The 21303-nt window shown below is 43.8% G+C and overlaps 1 long non-coding RNA gene across 1 annotated transcript; it reads left to right on the top strand.

Annotated features, from left to right (window-relative positions):
- The first annotated feature begins 264 nt into the window (after positions 1-264).
- Positions 265-18960, top strand: LOC119858009. The gene is made up of 3 exons (XR_005293755.2): positions 265-309; positions 9521-9623; positions 18722-18960. It is a non-coding gene; the product is annotated as an uncharacterized LOC119858009 (long non-coding RNA).
- Positions 18961-21303: the final 2343 nt, after the last annotated feature.

A 21303-nucleotide genomic window follows, 5' to 3' on the forward strand; every position in this document is an offset into this window, starting at 1 on the left:
AGCCTCAAAAGAAATGAACATTTGAGTGGAGTAAAACACCAGCTTTCCCCTCTCCTGTGTTAAAAAGGATCATACCTAGCTGTCATAAAAATAAAGGGAAGGGTAAACACCTTTAAAATCCCTCCTGGCCACAGGAAAAACCCTTTCACCTGTAAAGGGTTAAGGAACTAGGATAACCTCGCTGGCACCTGACCACAATGACCCATGAGGAGACAAGATACTTTCAAAGCTGGAGGGAGGGAGAAAAAAAGGGTCTGTCTGGGTGATGCTTTTGCCAGGGACAGAACAGGAATGGAGTCTTAGAACTCAGTAAGTATCTAGCTAGAGATGCGTTAGATTATGATTTCTTTAAATGGCTGAGAAATTAGACTGTGCTGAATAGAATGAATATTCCTGTCTTTGTGTCTTTTTGTACCTTAAGGTTTTGCCTAGAGGGGTTCTCTATGTTTTTGGAATCTAATTACCCTGTAAGGTATTTACCATCCTGATTTTACAGAGGTGATTCTTTTTACCTTTTCTTATATTAAAATTCTTCTTGTAAGAAATCGAATGTTTTTTTCAGTGTTCTTAAGATCCAAGGGTTTGGATCTGTGGTCACCTATGCAAATTGGTGAGGATTTTTATCAGGCCGGGGGTGCAAGGTTTTGGAGAGGATTTTGGGGGGAAAGACGTTTCCAAACAGCGCTTTCCCAGTAAACCCAGTCAAACATTTGGTGGTGGCAGTGGAAGTCCAGGGGCAAAGGGTAAAATAGTTTGTACCTTGGGGAAGTTTTAACCTAAGCTGGTAAAAGTAAGCTTAGGAGGTTTTCATGCTGGTCCCCACATCTGTACCCTAGAGTTCAGAGTGGGGAAGGAACCTTGACACTAATCACAGGGCTCCAGAGGTGGATAGCATTCCTGAGGCTGCTTTCCCCAGCTGTTCGGAACCCAGAGCTCCACTGGGCTAGGGGCGCTCAGCACCTCTGCAAATCAGCATTTGTTAGCTTCCAGTGAATGGCTCAGAAGCTGCTCTTGTTTGTCCCACAGTAAGTGCTCCTGACTTCTGGCCTGGTGCCTGCTCCACAGGATCACAGCTGCGCCTCCTGGATTTGGAGCAACTGCCTTGTGGGTTCAAATGTTTCTGTTGCAAATTAGCCCTCTGAGTTTTAAGTGTTGAGCAAAGTGCTGTGGCCAAGTTAATCTCTTAGTCACAGCTGTGCAACCCTACTAAAGTCACTGCAGCGTTCGTGCTTCCAGACTGTAGCCCCAGTTCTGCAAAACACTAAAAGTAGCCACATGCTTATGTACCGTGGAAGGCACTAGGGCAGGGAATGGCTGGTGTTTGTTCCAGTCAAATGGTCATTCCTGAGTTCTGAGGCACCTTTATTTTTTAAAATTAGGATACACTAAGACAGATGAATAACCCATCCCTTTAATGGCTGCTCAAACACACATTCATTATTTAAAAAGGTGTTGAAGTCACCAGGCCTTATGCTTCTGCTTAAAGTTAAATACATGCTTAAGTCCTGTTCTGAATGTAAGTCCTAGTAGAACATTTTCAAAGGTGCCTGAGTGACTTAGACTCCTAGATCAAATTTTCAAGAAGTGACTTAGGCACCTGGGCTCTAACCTCCCATTGACTTCCAGTGAGACTTGGGCTCCGATGTGACTAAATCACTTTGAAAAGGGGTCTTAGACCTAGATTTCTAAGGGATTTAGGCAGTGCTATGCTCAGCGTTGCACATGCTAACCGACTGAGGCGTTTACGTTCTTTTTTCAAAAGGGATTTAGGCACTTTGAAGCCAAAATCCCATCAACAGATGATGTATATTAGACTGAAGTGCCAAACTGCCTTTTAAAAATGAGCTAGGTTCCTCAATGAGTTTGTGGTTGTAATGCTGAGGGCAGCAATGCCTAAATCCCTTTAGAAATCTGGGCGTTAGACTTCCAAGTCACTGAGGCTCTTAGGGAAATTTTGCTCTGAGTGATCTCTAAAGGTGGGATTTTCCAAAGTGTCATGATGAATTAGGAGCACAACCCCCCAACAGCTTTCAGTGGGACCTGGACTGACATCTCCCCTGCATGCTTTTCAAAATCCCACAGCAGAGCCCTCAATTAAAGGATTTAACTGAGAACTGAATTTGGGGCAAGAGAGACTCATTGAACCACAGGGTTAGGAGGGACCACAAGGGTCATCTAGTCCAACCCCCTGCCAAGATGCAGGATTTGTTGTGTCTAAACCATGCAAGACAGTTATTATTGCATGTAACTTTATTAAACCAGAATCCAAACCAGGATCAGGTTTTCCACATAATACAGCAAAACAAAAGTTATAATTCTAGAAGGAAACACAGATTGCAAGAACATCATCACAGTTTCCCTAATCCTGATCACACAGAGCTGTTCTAATTTTAAATCTACATCTATTATAAGCAACCAAGATGCCTACAAAGGTATCAATAATATGGAACAATTGTTTACTAAATAAATAAATACAAATCCACAATTTTCTCCCAGTTTTTAGATACCTGTGCAGGCCTAACCAACACTATCTTCACATGAAATAGGGCATTAACTTAATATTCGTAATGACCTATTGCACTTAGCCTTCTGCTCTGAGAATCCTCCCCAAAGCCTTTTGCTACGTGAGACAGAATTCATCAACATAGATGTATTGAGCATAAGTGATTCTTTCTCTTGGTGTGAGTGAGGGGACAGCTGCACTGGAATAAAAGACCTGCAGGTTGGCCATGGTGGGCCCAGGTCAGATGACTTGGGGTTGGGCTGGGGGTGCTAAAACTTGCTGTGTAGACATTCAGGCTTGGGATGGAGCCTGGGCTCTGGGACCCTTCTCCCTCACGGGCAGCATCCACACAGCAATAGTGCAGCCCTGCAGCCTGAACCCTGCAATCCTGAGTCTGCTGACCCAGGCCAGCCATGGGTGTTTAATTGCTGTACAGACATATCCTGAGATTTCTGAAGAGAAAAAGCCAAAGTCAAAGGGCAGGGAGCACCAGAAAGGCAAGGAACCCAATGGTCAGATAGTCATCCACTAGAGGAGGTTTATACTCGTAGATTGAATGTACAGCCAGATGGGACCATTCTGATCATCTAGTCTGACCTCCTGTGTAACTCAGGCCAGAGAACTTCATTGAGCCCGATAGCTTGTGGCTAAGCTAGAACATCTCTATAAAGATATCTACTGTTGATTTAAAGCCTTTAAGTGATGGAGAATTTACCAGGCCCCTTGGGAACTTGCCCCAATGGTCTATAACCCCAGTAACTGCTGCAGGGATGGGCAAAATGGTTCATTTATTTTTTTGTTTTGTTTTGTTTTTGCTCCACAGAATTTCTGCAGTAAAATTTCCTTCCCAGCAAATTGCTGTAAGTCAGAGCTGGGTTTGCTTAAGCCCCTCTGGAGCCTTCCATTTTGCCCCTCTTTTTGACTTCAGTGACAGAGGATCAAGTCTCAAGAACCAAGTCTAAATTGATGGCTGTTACACTATTTACAGCCGCTACTACTACATTAGGAGGTCCTAGACTAGAAACTGTGTTAGATTAAATATCCCCAGGATAAACTGTTATGTTACGCTCGAGACTTAAATCAGTACCCTGTTCCTACCCAGCGTTCAACTCCCAGCTTCAGAAAAGGCATCAATTCACTTTTATGACTGGATCATAAACCCTTCTCCCTTGCCTGATAATTTGCCCATTCTTTAATTCTAGCGTCTAGATTGAAGTCACTGGCTCAATTCAGAGCTGTGGTAAATGGCTGCAGCCCCTCTCTGCACAAACTGCACTTATTTATGCCAGCAGGTGAGTTGTCAGGGGAGTCTATTTCCATGCTGATTTTCAGTTGTCACCAGTTGGAGCCATACAGTTATTCAGACCTCAGTGAGGGTTGATTGGTACTTCATGACCTTGATCATAAGATCAATGAGCAATGCAGAACTCTGCCATGCCAAGGGAAGCAGCAGCAGTCATCCTGAAAGCTTACCCCATTACCAGAAGATTTGGTTCAATAACCCTCTATAACTATTTAAAGCCCTAAAGGAGTTGCCAGGAAAAGCCACAGCTAGCTAGCTTTCCCTTGAAAGAATACAGATACAGCCCTCTGATCAAGAATAGACAAGTAAGCAGTAAATCTTTGAAAACAAAAATAATATTTATTTAGAAATTAGTGGTTACAGTAAAAGAATAGCGATAGATAAGGGTTACAGTATAAAGAAATGAAACGGCGCATCAAATAATCACAGCACTATAATAACAATTTCAATTAACTCTACAGCATATAACAATATAATAATTTACTTAATCATAGAATCATAGAATATCAGGGTTGGAAGGGACCTCAGGAGGTCATCTAGTCCAACCCCCTGCTCAAAGCAGGACCAATCCCCAACTAAATCATCCCAGCCAGGGCTTTCTCAAGCCTGACCTTAAAAACTTCTAAGGAAGGAGATTCCACCACCTCCCTAGGTAACCCATTCCAGTGTTTCACCACCCTCCTAGTGAAAAAGTTTTTCCCAATATCCAACCTAAACCTCCCCCACCGCAACTTGAGACCATTACTCCTTGTTCTGTCATCTGCTACCACTGAGAACAGTCTAGCTCCATCCTCTTTGGAACCCCCTTTCAGGTAGTTGAAAGCAGCTATCAAATCCCCCCTCATTCTTCTTTTCCACAGACTAAACAATCCCAGTTCCCTCAGCCTCTCCTCATAAGTCATGTGTTCCAGTCCCCTAATCATTTTTGTTGCCCTTCGCTGGACGCTTTCCAATTTTTCCACATCTTTCTTGTAGTGTGGGGCCCAAAACTGGATACAGTACTCCACATGGGGCCTCATCAATGTCGAATAGAAGGGTACGATCATGTCCCTCGATCAGCTGGCAATGCCCCTCTTATACATCCCAAAATGCCATTGGCCTTGGCAACAAGGGCACACTGTTGACTCATATCCAGCTTCTCATCCACTGTAACCCCTAGGCCCTTTTCTGCAGACCTGCTGCCTAGCCATTCGAGCCCTAGTCTGTAGCGGTGCATGGGATTCTTCCATCCTAAGTGCAGGACTCTGCACTTGTCCTTTTTGAACCTCATCAGATTTCTTTTGGCCCAATCCTCTAATTGTCTAGGGCCCTCTGTATCCTATCCCTACCCTCCAGCGTATCTACCTCTCCTCCCAGTTTAGTGTCATCTGCAAACTTGCTGAGGGTACAATCCATGCCATCCTCCAGATCATTAATGAAGATATTGAACAAAACCAGCCCCAGGACTTACCCTTGGGGCACTCCGCTTGATACCGGCTGCCAACTAGACATGGAGCCATTGATCACTACCCATTGAGCCCGATAATCTAGCCATCTTTCTATCCACCTTATAGTCCATTCATCCAGCCCATACTTCTTTAGGTTGCTGGCAAGAATACTGTGGGAGACCGTGTCAAAAGCTTTGCTAACGTCAAGGAATAACACGTTCACTACTTTCCTCTCATCCACAGAGCCATTTATCTCGTCATAGAAGGTAATTAGATTAGTCAGGTATGACTTGCCCTTGGTGATTTTCTTAATACTCTGTACCTTATAACAATATAGCAATTAAACATTCAATACTAAATGCTTAAAGCTAAGCATCCAGTAAGCACTGACTGGGTGGTTACTAGATGGGTAGTGGAAGACCCAGACCTTACTCAGACCACAGGCACCCAGCTTTATTTACAAGTGAAACCCATACACTCCTGGATGGTAAATAAAGGAAGATTTAAACTTACAGGGACTTTCTTAAAATTCCCTTTGAACCGTCTTAAGGGGTCCTTCTACTCTGTGTCAGTTGGGTACGATGGCTATCACGGGCGATCCCGCTGGGCCGGCTGGCATGGAGCGGCTGCCTGCTACTGCTGAGGTAAAACAGCTTCTCAGGTGGGAGAGACGGACGCTGGCTTGGTAGCCTCTGCAGTGGCTTCCTGCTGGTTGGGTAGCAGAAGCGGTCATTGCCCGTGGCAACTCTTGGTGGGCTGCTGCTGCTGCAACAGCTGCTTTCCAGGCAGCTCTCGGCTTTGCAGGGTTCCTCTGAGGCTTCTCAGGTGGCTTCTTCTGCGCAAGCGTCTTCTTCCTTGCAGGTGTCTTGCAGCTTCTTCTCTCTTTCAGGCCCCTGTCCTACTACAAAGTTCAGCCTGTCGGCTGTCGGTCTTATATACTATTTGCTCTCCCAAGCTCAGCCAATCCACTTCCAACTTTTCTTAGCTCTGCCCTTGATAGGTAACTCCTCCCCCTCCATAGACTTCTCTGAGGTTACAATGTATCTCTATGGGACTTTGCTGATGCGACTCCGTGCCTCCATTGCATCCCCCAGAAATGGTGCAATCCTACCTTCTGATTGCATCATCTCTCTCTCTATATCCCTATAGGCTTCCATATATTCCTATGGCGTTTTTCTTAGCTGGCCTTTGGATGAACCCCAGCTAAAGTCCCATGTATTCCTGTGGGCTGCAGTGTATCTCTATGGGGTTTTGTTGAGTCATTCCCCCTAGGAGGATGATACAATACCGTCTCCTGATTGCATTATACGTTCCTATAGGCCTCGACGTGTTCCTGTGGAGTCTTTCCCCATGTTACATCACCCTATAGCCATCATTACTGGATTTTCTGAATTTCAACAATTATTAATTTCTCTTTAATTAGGGCTTTATTCTTAAAACGAATCACTACTCTAAGCATCCCAAAGGGTCCTGACATGGTCACCACTCTTTTTATGTCCAATTAAGCAAGCTATACTTTTCATGAATTTAAACCCCAGCCTGAGGTTTTTCTGCAGACCTTCAATGTAAAGTATTATAAGGCTGTTCTGGCAACTGAGGCAAAATTTCTCACCACAACCCTACTACTACATGGCTTTAGAGCATGTGCTGTACACACATGCCCCTTGTCCCAGGACGTGTGCTTGTCAGTGCATGGGGCAGTGTAACATAGGTCTGCTACCATCCCGCCCAACTGGGGCAATCACATGCCCCCAGAGGAACAGGGAGTGAGGATTGCAGGTGCTCCATTGAGCATAAAGCCTGCAATTTTGCCTGACCCTTTAGTGGGCTGTGCCCTGGAGAGGTGGAGAGGTGAAGGACCTTGTGCCCTCCCGACACAGCCATGTAACAACTCGTGCTGCCCAGTGGAAGGGTCAGCTGTCAGGAGATCTGGGCAGAGAATAAAGGGTGATTTCACTTTGTGCATTTTCCCGTAGGCCAATGGCATAGTTCAGCAAGGCAGAGGTGGAAGACAATGTCTTCTATCAGACCCGGGGATTTGCAAAACATCTAGAAATGTCTGCCATGTCAGCTGCTGTAGAGTTGCTGTGGGAGCTAGCCAGGTCACAGCAAAGTTGTTATCTACGCATGCTTGTGCAGCATTTCATCGCTATCTCTGGACTTATGGTAATTAATAAAGACTCCGGTCATGCTTGTGATGGTAAGAGACTGGGTGCCAGCTCTTGCCAAGGCTGTTGGCATCCTCTGAGTACTAACAACTTCATAGCTGGAAACCAGACCAGATTGCCTCTATGTTCGTATTGTTCAAGAAAGGATGTTAGACTTATAAGACTGTATTTAGTCTCTATGGAATGCTTGTGAATTGCTGCATGAATCACTCACTTGTAATGTCTGCATTCCACACTATAAGGTGATATGCAAGTTTTGCTTTATTACTGTAAAAATGCCTGCTCTGACTGACACTATGAATCAGGGCAGAAGGAATGGTTCCCCTGGCCATCGAGAAGGACTATCAAAACTAAACAGGCCATTGTGGAAAATCGAGCTACAAAGATAGGGTTAATGGCCCTCTGACACCATGAAGGTGCTGCGTGCAAGAAAGCTTGTCCCATCAGTTTGAATACTGGAAAAAAGAAAAGAAAAATAGCTGCCAACGAATGTGTTCATCTCTTTGCTGTTTGGACTGTCATAGGGCTGCAGCTAGGGAACAGGAGCAGAGATTCCTCCTGGTCAACCTGGGTTAGCCCTAAAAGACCTTCAGTGCTGCAGATTACTGCAACTCTGTCTCCTTTAGGAACCATAGACTGTAACTCATTCATGTACACATTGCCTGGTTTAACCTGTAAATAACACTCAATTCTTTTTCCTAGTTAATAAATCCTTAGTTAGTTTATTATAGGATTGGCTCAAACATTGTCTGTGGTGTGAGATGAAGTACAAATTGACCTGGGGTAAGTGACTCATCTCTGGACTGGATCTTTTGTGATCTTTTGTGTAAGTGACCATTTATCACTAAGTCCAGCTTGCCTGGCTGGCAAGATAGACCGGAGAGCCCAAGGGGACTGTCTGTGGCTCCATGGTAAGACCCTTACAGTGCTTCAGGAGTGCACACTTGTTACGGGGCTGGTGAAAGCTAATTATAGAACCTACCATCAGTCTGGGATCTCTGCCCCGCTCTACGCCAGCCTGCCCTGAGGCTGGCATTCACAGTCATGACCCACTCCAGACAGTATGACAATGTTCATGACTTGATTTTCCAGCAGTCATAACTCAACCCACTCAGTTTCCTCCGGAACAAGGTCAATCATATCTGCTCACTGGGAATGGCTTCTGGGCTACCTTCCAAACCTCAGCCATTTCACCTGGAGGGCTGGGTAAGTCTGTGTTGGCTTTAGGTTTGGGTCTGTTATTTATAGGAGGTCAAATAATCAGGCTCAGTTGGAATATGCTACACATTATTAGTCAAGAGTAAGACAGCAGAATAAAGAAAGGATGACATTACATTCCCCAGCCTGACTGGAGAAGTGACTGTAGCTTGATTCACTCCTAATTAACGCTTGGGAACTCCGGTCTTTACATAATGTGCCTTTGACAAGGGAATTTCCTTTCTCATAACATTCCTTTAAAAGTATCTTAGCTTACCTAATCAATAAACTGATGATACCTGTATGTGTATGGTATCTCAGCATATCTAATCAATTCCCTAAAGATCTCTATAACCAAGTCCTTATTATAGAAAACGTGCAGCAATAAGTAATTCCTGTTAAGCTAAAAACATCTCTCAGTGGGTCATTATCTCATCGGTTATGATATTTGCAGTAACATCTCATCAATCACGAGTGGTCCCTTCCTGGACATCTGGACACATTCTCCAGGGGTCAACAGTATCATGATTATATTATAGACATTCCACCATTTGTTCACACACTACATTTAATCTAAGTACAGAGTTCCTAGAATCATAGACACAAATACTAGAATAATAGACACAAAACACTTTGGTTCATGTAAAAGGATCACGGGGTGTTATACACAAAGAGTCATGGGGAGTTTGATTCATTTACTAACAGCTTTATTGCAAATGGGATGAGTTTTACTTTTTTAGCCTCTCACAGTGGGCTGTGGGTTTGGGCAGACCTGGAATATACAAAACATCAACCCAAAAGGTAAAGTTCCACAATGTTACCAAGGGCCAAAAATAGGGTTTTGGCATGAAACTCTTGTGCAAACTTAACTATCGAACTGTTGACGCTTTAATGTGTTTGTAATTTCCTTATCTTTGCGCAGCTGTTACAGGAATATAAACATGTTCTCTGGCCACACAACTGCAGATCTTCATGACTTGGATTCATTCATCTTCACCAACACAGTATCCCAGTCACATCACAAGGTACCAGTCTTTTGATTTTGATTGAAGTCTCTAATTCCCTCTTTCCCAGCTTTGTTCAAATGCAACCACTGGGGGAAAAATACCCAACCAATATTAGTACTCCGAGCCTGGAAAGTAATTAATTAGGGCCTGACTGTCACTGCTCAACATCATCTTACTAAATATGAATTTCAAATAGCAAAATAATTATTTCTTTCTTTAATGTCATCAAACACAAGATTGATAATTATACACTGAGGTACAAATTCAATTATCGGTCTCAATATCAGAGGGAAAAATGACTGCTAACAGGCAAGCTTGATTGATAGAGGGTGTGAAATTCACCCACTGAATATGCCCCCTACACCTTCTAAATACCCTGTGTGCCTGGGTTCAGTTTGGGTGTAAGTAGAGTGGGCATGCAAGTGGCCCAAATAGATGCATAATTTTGTGCCCAAGACCCCGCAGCCTGTAAGCAAGTTACTGAACGTTCTCCCGTCTGTGCCTGAAAGCAGAAGAGGTGGAAAGACTGGATTGTAATATCTATGCTCTAACCTACAGGATCTCATCTCTTAGTTTAAGTGTGGAATGAATAATTATGAAATCCTGAGTTTTAATCCCAGCGGTGAAACTGCCTATCTGTAGCTTTGGAAGCTGCAGTTTTCCCCAGCTGTAAAAGAAGGAGGATGAGGCTGCTTCTCTATCTTCACAGGCAGGGCTGCTGTGAGAGAAGGCTTGAAAATGGAAACCATTTTAGAATGTGATCTTCTGAAAGGTGCGTTCTGTGTGCTCCTTTACCCAGCTGGCACGCCAAATGTTCCACAATGTCATTGACGTTGTATGCATAGGGCACAATGTTTTTAAAGGTGCATGCTCAACAAGACAGCGTTCTGAGGGGACTTGTGCTTCATCCCATTCCCACCTTGCCTGGTTCGGGGCTTTCAGGTGGTGATGAGCCTTCCTTTGGTCTTTTTTAAAAACCCGGCAAATTTCATTTAAAAAAGATCCCTTGTTTTCAGAGAATGTTAAGGTTGCGTGGATGCCAGGAAATGCCAGGGTTAAGGCTGTGTGGTGTTCTGTGATAGTTTCCCATTGTGTGATCATTTAACACAATGCCATTTCATCCCTTTTGCCCCCCTACCAGCTAGTAAGGGTCCTTGGGTGACATGAGGAGGGTTATGCAAAATGCTCTGGGCTAGGCAAGGGCTGCCCTGGTGGGCTCTAGCAGCTCCCAAAGCACCTGGAGTTAGCTGCCCATAGAAGGAAACGTGCTCCAGGTGAGAGTCTTGCTGTTGGCTTTGATGGGAGCAGGAGCAGACCTGTCCTATTATAAACACCAAGGCCCCAATTTAGCCAAGCCCTCTAGCACATGTGCAAGTCCCATTCAGATCAGTGAGCTCTCAAGATGAATCTGTCACAGGGGAGCTGAGCCCTGTAAGCAGACCAGGCCCAGCTCTCTGGTGTCAGAGCAGGTGGAGCTAACTGAGCTAATTAACAGGGGCCTGGCTACCCCTGGGGCTCTCCAGACCTGTGGGAGGGTAGGAAGACAAGGAGTAACTGGGGCAGGCTGTGCCTGGAGAGAGGGCTCAGTCCTGGGCTGGGGGCCCTCTGGCAAAGGGCTAGGTGCTTAAAACGCTTGTCCTGAAACTGCAGCCTCAGAAAGGGAACAGAGTTGATTGGGCCAGGGAAGCTGCCAGAAGTAGAGACCCTAAAGACTCCTGATAGAGGTAGCCATGAAACCACAGGACACAGGATAAGTGAAAGAACTATTTCTCTTTCTTTTTTTTTCTTTTCTTTTTTTTTTTTTTGGCTTATGTTTTCACAATAAATCTGAAAGGAGGCTAGATGTGGCAGCATATGCTTGGAAGTTGGGGAGAAGCCCTGCCCTGTGACAGGGCCCAGTCACTCAAGTACCACCTTATCCAAAGTGAACATAAGAGCAGCCATACTGGGTCAGATCAAAGGTCCATCTAGCCCAGTATCCTGTCTTCCGACTGTGGCCAGAGCCAGGTGCCCCAGAGGGAATGAACTAAACAGGGAATCATCAAATGATCCATCCCTTGTTGCCCATTCCCACCTTCTGGCAAACAGAGGCTAGGGACACCATCCCTGCCCATCCTGGCTAATAGACATTGATGGACCTATCCTCCATGAACTGATCTACTTCTTTTTTTAACCCTGTTATGGTCTTGGCCTTCACAACATCCTCTGGGAAAGAGTTCCACAGGTTGACTGTGTGTTGTGTGAAGAAATTTTGTTTGTTTCAAACCTGCTGCCTATTAATTTCATTTGGTGACCCCTAGTTCTAGTGTTATGAGAAGGAGTAAATAACACGTCCTTATTCACTTTCTTCACACCAGTCATAATTTTATGGACCTCAATCATATCCCCCCTTAGTTGTCTCTTTTCCAAGATGAAAAATCCCAATCTTATTAATCTCTCCTCATATGGCAGCTGTTCCATACCCTTAATCATTTTTGTTGCCCTTTTCTGAACCTTTTCCAATTCCAATATATCTTTTTTTTTTTAGATGGGGCAACCACATCTGCACACAGTATTCAAGATGTGGATGTACCATGGATTTATACAGTGGCAATATGATATTTTCTGGGGAAAAGGGGAATCCTATTAATGCTGGAAGGGTTTGGAACTATTAGGGCTTTCTGGAGTCGGAGTATGAGACTATGAATTAGATAAACTCTCCAGTACAATGTGTGGTAAAGCAGTACTGAGCTGTAACCATTATTCATATTTCTATTTACTCAAAGGCACTGGGGAACATGAATAGTTTGGTGATGGGTTTTTGTGCCATTTCCCATTTATTTTCCTTCCCAGGGTAGGTAATGAGTAGATTTCACTCCTCCAGGGCACTGAATTGACCCTTTTGACTGGTATATAAAGACCTCGCAACTCAATCTATTTTTATTAAAACTTAGACTCCACATGCTTTCATTAGAGCTGCAGCAAGCTATTTGCCAGAATTCTGAACTCGAGCAAACAAGTCCCTTCCAGCTGAAGAACTTTGACTTTTAAACTCCCTGCTGCTCACCTTTTAAATTTACATCCAGCAGCAAGATGGCTATTGCTGACACTGAGCAGTCTGCTCCAAACCCTTCACTTCTCCTCTGAAGCAGTCAGTAGAAATCAGAGTAATGGAGTGAAAGCAAGCAGCATGACCCAGAACGCCAAAGGACAGATGAAGCCATATTTCATGAAGCTTTATTGACTCTGGGAGGGATTGTAATCAGGGTTAGAAATCGAGTGAGTGAGGCTGGATTCTGCCCCTGCAAAAGGGGAAAACAGAGATCAATATTTTGTTTAAATATTTATTTTAAAATATGCATTTTCATTTCCTGCACTCCTGCCTCAAAGCCAGATCGGGCATATGTTAAGCTCCCTTTAAGCATGTGTGAATTTGGTGAGCCTAGTGCAGTTATCTTTTTAGAAGAGAGTTTACTCATCAGGTCAAATGTATCAGATTCTCCCCTAGGAGTTATCGATCCTTTGCTCCAATTCCCACTGAAGGGAGTATTATTTTAAGCAGCTTTCTTCTAATAAGTGATAGCATACTGGAAATGATCATGTGTCTTCCTTCTTGGCTTCGTGCCATTGGTATAATTAAAAAGGTTTCATATACTGGGGTTAGGCGGTGGGAGAGGCTAAGAATTAAAAATGGTTGGGTAATTTTTCATCCAGCCATCCTTCTTGGTTTTAAGAGAACACTCCTCTATCTGTTTCTGGTTGTTGTGTTTAAAGTATTGGCAACAGTTAAAGAATAAAGGAACAACTTTGCATATCAGAGTTAATAGTAATCTAGGTATAATCCTCAGCCTTAAAAGGAAGGCTGCCCTTGTCGGAAGCTGGTACAAATGTAGCTCTGAGCATGGGGTGGTGAATACTGGATTAGTAATAAATTAAATTCACTTTCACAAAAGGAGCTGATGACAGGATTTCTGTAAGTTATTATAACTGACACTAGACCTGCTGCTTTAACGCACATGACCTGTTTCTTAGTTGCTGAGCTGAAAACCAGTGTTGGCAGACAAAAAAGAGCCACTTTTATTTCAAGATCACAACTAAACACTAATTATAAGACAGATTTTAAAATTATCTGGGGGAACCTTTTATGAAAGGCCTCACAAAAAGCACTGTGAAACAATACTGAATTAATTAAACCACCAAGAGTTTTGCCCTATCATTTAACACTCGGACCCAAATCCTACTCACCTCGCTCTGTTAAACTGTAGTGGGGAAGCCAATCAGATTACTCACATGAGTAGTGTGAGTGGGGTTTGGCTCTTTGTTCAGTACTAGTCACTTCAGATCAATGCTCTTACTTCTAATAGTTGTTCTCTTCTCTTGCTTCAAGTTCCCATCTCCCTAGTAATTCAGCTAACCCCTCCTGAGCACCACCGGTTCAGTTCCAGGTTCCCTCGCTAGCACTACATGACAACGCCCCTGCCTGGGAAAGTCACTTCCACACTCTTCTCTGCCCAGTGCAAGGCACTGCTGTTGGATGCTGGCTATCTGATCTTGGCTTGCTCTGCAGGTTGCTGAGAGCTGCAGAGGCAGTGTGCGCTCACCTGCTGACTAAAGCCACTCCTTGTGTCCCGCTCGGTGCCCCCTCCTCAAGCCCATGCTCTGATCCTGGCTCACAGACTTGAGGCTGGGCAGGTGGAAGCTAAGCAGAAGGTGGGATCTTGGGCTGGGGTGATGCTGGGATCCGTAGGTAGCAGCCCACGAGGGAAGAGCCGAGCCCCTTTGTATTTGCTTTCTTGTGGGCCTGTGTCCTGTCTGTGATGTCCTGGGAGGGCAGGATTGTTCCTCACCCTGGTTTGCCCTTTGTGGACTGTTTAAAGTGAGGTTTGTTAAGGAGTCTAGAACCTGCAGGTAGTGGGTTGTGTGAAAAACAATATCCATTATTGCTGCAAGGTTGGAAAGAGTCATGAGGGGAGTAAACTCTGATCCCTTCCTTCCCAGACTGCATGGGAGATTAAAACGGGGCCATAAATCAGTTTCTGCAATGCTTCTGGTACCTCTTTGTGACTGGAGCACCTTAGCGTGTGCTCGCTCCCTAGCAGAAGCACTCCAACCCGTGTCATCACTGCTTGTCTTTTTTCTTCTCCCAGAGGAAGAACAATTACATCCAGGGAACGTAGATTTAAAATGCAATTTAGGAGAACTACTCAGAGTTGGGTACTACACCAGGTGAAGATGGAGGACTCTGTCCTGTAATGCTTTGCCAGTGGGTGTATATATATTTTTAAGACCAATGTTTTGGAAGCCATTTTGAAACTGACTGGTCAATAAAGCAGAGGTTATTTGAGGGGGATCATATTTTAGAAAAATGTCCTAAGACAGAATTCAGTGACTTATTGTTGTGTGTGTGTGTCACTGCATGTGAACCTTAAACATGAGACACTTTAGTCTGATTTGCCATTGCAATGAGAGGAGAGTCCTTTTATTTCTCAGGAGGACAGCTGCCGTCACAAGAGATCCATGTAGCTTTCACAGATTTATTTAGGTCAGAATCTATTGAAAGATTTAATATTACAACCAGTCAGAAACACTTTTAAAGAGGAGTGAGATTGAATAGACACAGCATTACTTTGCTGGAATACAGGCACAACCAAACAATCCTATGGGAATAGATCTTCTGCAAGGTACTACCTTGGGCTTTTAACAGAAGCTTTAGAATGAAAATGGGGACACATCTGAAATAAATGTTCCCTGGATTTAATTTGTCTTGCTTTAGAAGAAACAATGAAGGATTGTTCATGTTTGATATCTCAAGTATGAAAAACATAAGGGAAATGTTAAGATTAGAAATCTGCAGGAAATGTAATTAAAACAAATTCTGGAGAAAAATTCAAGAGGAGATAAACTTGTGATATGGAAAATAAATTCAGAGAGATGAGTATTCAACTGAGGGTGAGCAAACAATATTGTAACAAAATCAGCAATTAGCAAAGCAAGATGAGGCTAGTATTGACACTTCCAACAGAACTCTGCCTCAGTGACACCGACGTGGCCTGGGTTGGTGATCACAAATCAGTCAGTCTAGCCACCAGTAAAAATCAGTATTCTCTGCCCGCCTGCCCAAAGCAAGAGAAGAGATAAAGAGTTTGCTACCTGCTTCTGCCAGTTCCCTTGTTGGGAGCTTCATGGTGGCTCTCCTTGTCTGGAAAAGTGTTGTAGACTTCTCATCCTGTGCCTGTTTTAATAACTTACTAGGCAAGTCTCTCAATTTTCCAAAAGTGACCAATGTTTCTTTGGGTGCCTAGCTTGACACATCTTAGAGGGACCTGAATGATGCTCAACAGTCTCTGAAAATCAAGTGCCTCTTCAGCGATCTCTCTTGGGCATGAAAAATCACTCGCCTCTTTTGACAACTGAGACTATCATGTCTCCCTGTTCCTAGATTGATTAAAAATGTGGAATATGCATTACTCAGATCTGTGTTTCAGAGTAGCAGCTGTGTTAGTCTGTATTCGCAAAAAGAAAAGGAGTACTTGTGGCACCTTAGAGACTAACAAATTTATTTGAGCATAAGCTTTCGTGAGCTACAGCTCACTTCATCGGATGCATCCGATGAAGTGAGCTGTAGCTCACAAAAGCTTATGCTCAAATAAATTTGTTAGTCTCTAAGGTGCCACAAGTACTCCTTTTCAAATCTGTGTTGTGCATGATGGGGGGGGGGTTACAAACAGGGTAGACTGATTATAAAATATAGCCATAGCATGAGACCTGTTAAGATGCATATGTTCCATTAGACTTTAGTAGCTGACCCATAAGCCCAATAGTTACATCCAAAAGTTGCTTGGTTTGGTTGCTAAAGTTGCTGAGACAAAATCTGAAATGCTTGATAATGTCTAGAATGTATCATAATCAATACCACGAGTTACATCAGAGGCAGAGGCTAGAATGTCTGCCTTGCCTGTCAACTGTGGTGAACATTTTAGGCTGAGGAGACTCTTTCTGCCAGCATATATTTATCAATACTGGTTTTTGTCTGCTGCATTGTGAGTTTTATTTGTAACTCTGACACTTAATTTCCTATGTAGATCAGCACAAAGACAGCTCTTTTTGTTCCAGTGCTTGGCTATTTCACTCACTCTCTCTGAACCCCAAGTTGTAGGGAGCAGAATTGCCTAGACTAGTGGTGTCCAAACCTTTCCTCTCATGCCCCTCTTACCTGTAATGTAATGAGTCTGCAGCTGGGGCCAGGCTGGAGCTGCGGGCAGAGCAGGACAGGGTGGCATTCCCTCCGTGTTCCCTGTTGGGGCAGGCCTGAGCCCTGCTGTGCCCCCCTGGATGTTCCTCCCTGTGCCCCACAGTTTAAGGACAACTGTCCTTGATGGTCCTTGGCTCTGGGTTTTCCTGTAGTGTGCACCATGTCTGTATACTGGTAGGAGTAGGTCCAGATGTTAGAAGGGTGGCTCTGAGGACAACCTGACAGGAAGAAGGGAAGGTATTTTGGAAGGTGTAAATGTGTTGTAGCCAATCAAAATCTTGCCTGGTTCGTTAAGGGCTGTATGTAATGAAGGATTAGGAAGATGGGTCATTTGCAGAGAAGGTGCAGCTATTAATATGACTATTTTTACTATCACCAAGACTCTGCTCAGCCTGATTTTGCTCAGGCTTGTGGGACCTGAGGCATGCTCAGTTGTCTGACGTGGACGTTAGCAGAGGTATTCTCTAACCGTCACTACAACCTCTCCCCATAGCGCTGTCAGTTAGTGGCTTGTTAGCTGGTTCCCATAACCATCAAGTTCATTCTGATAGCTTGGACTAGCCCTTGGTCTGACTGCGTCTGGATGTATGTTGTGAAAATGGCCAGAAAAGGGTCCTTCAACTGCAGCCAAATACTTTCATTGACTGCTCCTTTTCTGTGGCCGCAGCCTTTATCGTGCGAGTCAAAGGGCTTGTCTAAATGGAGATGTTAGGGGGCAGTAAGCTAGCTACTAGGTGTTACCCGGGGTTCTTTCAACCCAAAGTTCTTGGTAACTTTTACTCTGTGCGAGTTGGTATCAGGAAATAAATCAGGGGAGACATGGCAGTCCAACTGATAGATGGCTGGCACAAATAGGACAACACAAGAGTGCTTTCACTTAAAGCTAAACTTTACTTAGTCTCAAGCACTTACACATGTCTGCAACAGGTTAATAAAATCCCCCCAACCCTTAATAATTACCAGAACTGAGTGTGGCTCTCGAGTGACACAGCGGGTGGCTTCCAGTGGCCAAATCTTCCTTCTGCGAATTGGAAGCTCTCTAGCTACTCCATATTAACCCTTGCTGGCTCAGCTTCACAGGGGGTTAATTAACCAGCAGGCTGGTTGACCTGACAGCAACCCTCAAGAAACTATTAGAGTATTCAAATGGTAAACAGGGCCATTCCTTGTAGATAGGTTTCAGAGTAGCAGCCATGTTAGTCTGTATTTGCAAAAAGAGAAGGAGTACTTGTGGCACCTTAGAGACTAACAAATTTATTTGAGCATAAGCTTTCGTGAGGTACAGCATGCATGCTTCATGCATCCGATGAAGTGAGCTGTAGCTCACGAAAGCTTATGCTCAAATAAATTTGTTAGTCTCTAAGGTGCCACAAGTACTCCTTTTCTCCTTGTAGATAGTTATCAAAGCCATGTTAAGTACTAGAATCCTTGACATATAGGCCTGTATTGTTAGAGAGTCAAGAATAGATATTAAGTGTATTTGTCTGTGTTTACCTATATCTTGTTAGAAGTTTAACAATGTGATCTAATCCTCCTGTAAATGCTAAACTTCTGTTCCTGTTTCATTACTGTATTCAGATTCAGAGATCAAAAAGGGGATATCATAATTTATTACATGACAAGTCCCATCTAATGTCTTCATTTCTCTTTGAAACTTGTAACACCACATAGTAAAACTGCCTGTGAACTTTTGGAATGGTTAGTTGCCTTATGCTAATGAATGCGATTAGCTACTGTGTACGCCTAGGAAACAGACTAGCTTCAAAGCAACAATGTATATTACCTATTCTTCATCCAAGGAAGGCCTGCTGGGACGGTTACTGGCTGCAAGCTGTAAAGGAAGTTTCGGGCCTGATCCTTGCTATCTCTGCTTAAACTTTGACAGGGGAAGTCTAAGCCCGCAAGACTGAGGTCTCCAAGTCTACTCTGGATTAACCCTGCACTTTTGATGGAAGAATTGGAACAAACTCTGCATGTGGGCTGCCTATTGGACTATATCCTTTTAAATTGATGCCAGAAGGATTTTTACAAATCCACAGCCTCCTCTCTGCCATGAAACTGACTTAAGAAATTTATTCATATCTGTATGTATAATGATCTCTAACCATAGCAACTTTCTTTTCTTTTTTTTTATTAATAAATCCTAGATTTAGTTAATAAGGATTGGCTGTTAGCATGAATTTGGGTGAGATCTGAAAAATTCATTGACCTGGCAGGTAATGTGTCCGCTCTCTTAGGATTGCTAGAACCTTACACGTGGTGAATAAAGTTTTTAGTAACCCTCACTATATGAGACTTGGTTGTCTGGGTGGGAGCCAAAGGCTGGATTGCTTAAAGGGAACTGTATTTTTGTCTTCTTGGTGACCAGTGAGGCATTACAGAAGCTGTTTGGTTACTGGCTTCGAGAAATCTAATTATTGAATAAACCACCAGTTCTGGGGATTGTCTGCCCTGTTCCGTGTAGTTTGCCCTCATTGAGCATTCTCAGTATAGCCCCTTAGTAACCACATTCAAGTCCCATGTGGGACTGCTGCACAAGGAGAATACCCTCAGGTGGTTTAAGTTCCCAGGCTAGCATTCACGAAGGCACTTGTAGTGTGTTAGGAGTGTCCACACAGAGCACTAATGGGGAGTAGCTAGTGCACACCCGCTAATGTGGGCTTCTTCCCTATGGAGACAAGCCAAAAATGTACTCTCTGTAAGCTCTCCTAGAAAGCTCAGCGGGTAGCCCCCCTGGAAATGAGATCACCATTGCCTCCCCTCTTTTCTTCCTTTGCTTAGTAGCCATCCTGTATCTCTTTCAAGTCATTTAGGGGAAGGGTGGTGTGGCAAGTAAAGCACTGGACTAGGACTCCAGGGACCTATTTATTACTCTGCCACAGACTCCCTGTGTGACCTTTGGTAAGGCATCTAATGCCAAAGCCCCTTAGTTCCCCTTCCGTGAATGAGGTTAATAGCACTTTGTTTCTCCTCCTGGTCTGTTTATAGTGCCTGCTCTTTGGGGCAGTGACTTTGTCTGGGACTGTGCAGCGCCTGGCACAATAGGGTCCTGACTTCAGCTGGTGCCTCTAGGAGCTATCGCAGCCCATGTGTTAATGATTGTGAAGGATCCCAGCAGGTGCTGAGTATGTGGGACAGTGCACTCCTGTTCAGTTTGAATCCCCTATTTTTCATGTCCTCAGCATTACTGATGCACTTGTTCCACCTGAGAGTCTGTATTTGTTCCAGCTTATAAATGAGTCATTTGACAGACTCTGATTAGCACTGATGCTGGCAAGATGTGCTCTCACCCAGGTTAGGCACTTTAACTGAGAGCATATCAGTGTGTGTCGCCTACAAGCCAAACAGAAATGACCTCTGGCTTACTACCTGTTGTATCTAGGAGGTAAAAGCTTTCAGCACACACAGGAGAAGCCACTTCAGCCCAACAAAGTCAGTTTAAGTGATTATTCCTGGGGGCCATAACGTTTGTAAAATGCCATGGTGTCTGTGAAATGCAAGGGCACGTTTGCCATATCCCAGGTAATGGATTCATAGAGGAGGAATAGTAAAATCAAGGTACCTTGTAAACTTCTGATCACATTTTTCCTATGATTGAACACTCTCGATTGAGGGGTTGGAAGGGAATCCATGCTGCTGCTTGGGAAGCTGATAGCCATCCTGCTTTTAAACTACATCACAAGTACATTATAGGACTAATTGCCATCCAGTCACGACAAGACAGTATGAATACAGCCCTGAGCCTTTGTTGGAGGGAGGGTGCCGATGCTGGTATTCAGAAATCACTGAAGTCATTGGCATGTAAAGCAAATGTCTGTTGAAACGTCCTTGAAATTATACCTGGAGGAGGGATGGGAGGGGAAGGACAGAGTGGGGAACACTATATTTCCACCTGCATTCTCCTATATGCTATAAAGGCCTCTTTCATCTAACGAGAGCTACATTACATACTATAGGTTTCAGAGTAGTCTGTATCTGCAAAAAGAACAGGAATACTTGTGGCACCTTAGAGACTAACAAATTTATTTGAGCATAAGCTTTCATGGACATCAGCCCACTTCATCAGATGCATAGAATGGAACATATAGAAAGAAGATATATATGCATACAGAGAACATGAAAAGGTGGAAGTAGCCATACCAACTCTAAGAGGCTAATTAATTAAGATGAGCTATTATCAGCAGGAGAAAAAAATACTTTTGTAGTGATAATCAAGATGGCCCATTTCTGACAGTTGACAAGAAGGTGTGAGGATAATTAACATGGGGAAATATATTCAATTTGTGTAATGACCAGCCACTCCCAGTCTCTATTCAAGCCCAAGTTAATGGTATCTAGTTTGCAAATTAATTCCAGTTCAGCAGTTTCTCGTTGGAATCTGTTTTTGAAGCTTTTCTGTTGCAAAATTGCCACCTTTAAGTCTGTTATTGAGTGACCAGAGAGGTTGACGTGTTCTCCTACTGGTTT

The sequence above is a fragment of the Dermochelys coriacea genome, chromosome 6 (genome assembly GCF_009764565.3).
Source record: "Dermochelys coriacea isolate rDerCor1 chromosome 6, rDerCor1.pri.v4, whole genome shotgun sequence".
Taxonomy (NCBI): domain Eukaryota; kingdom Metazoa; phylum Chordata; order Testudines; family Dermochelyidae; genus Dermochelys; species Dermochelys coriacea.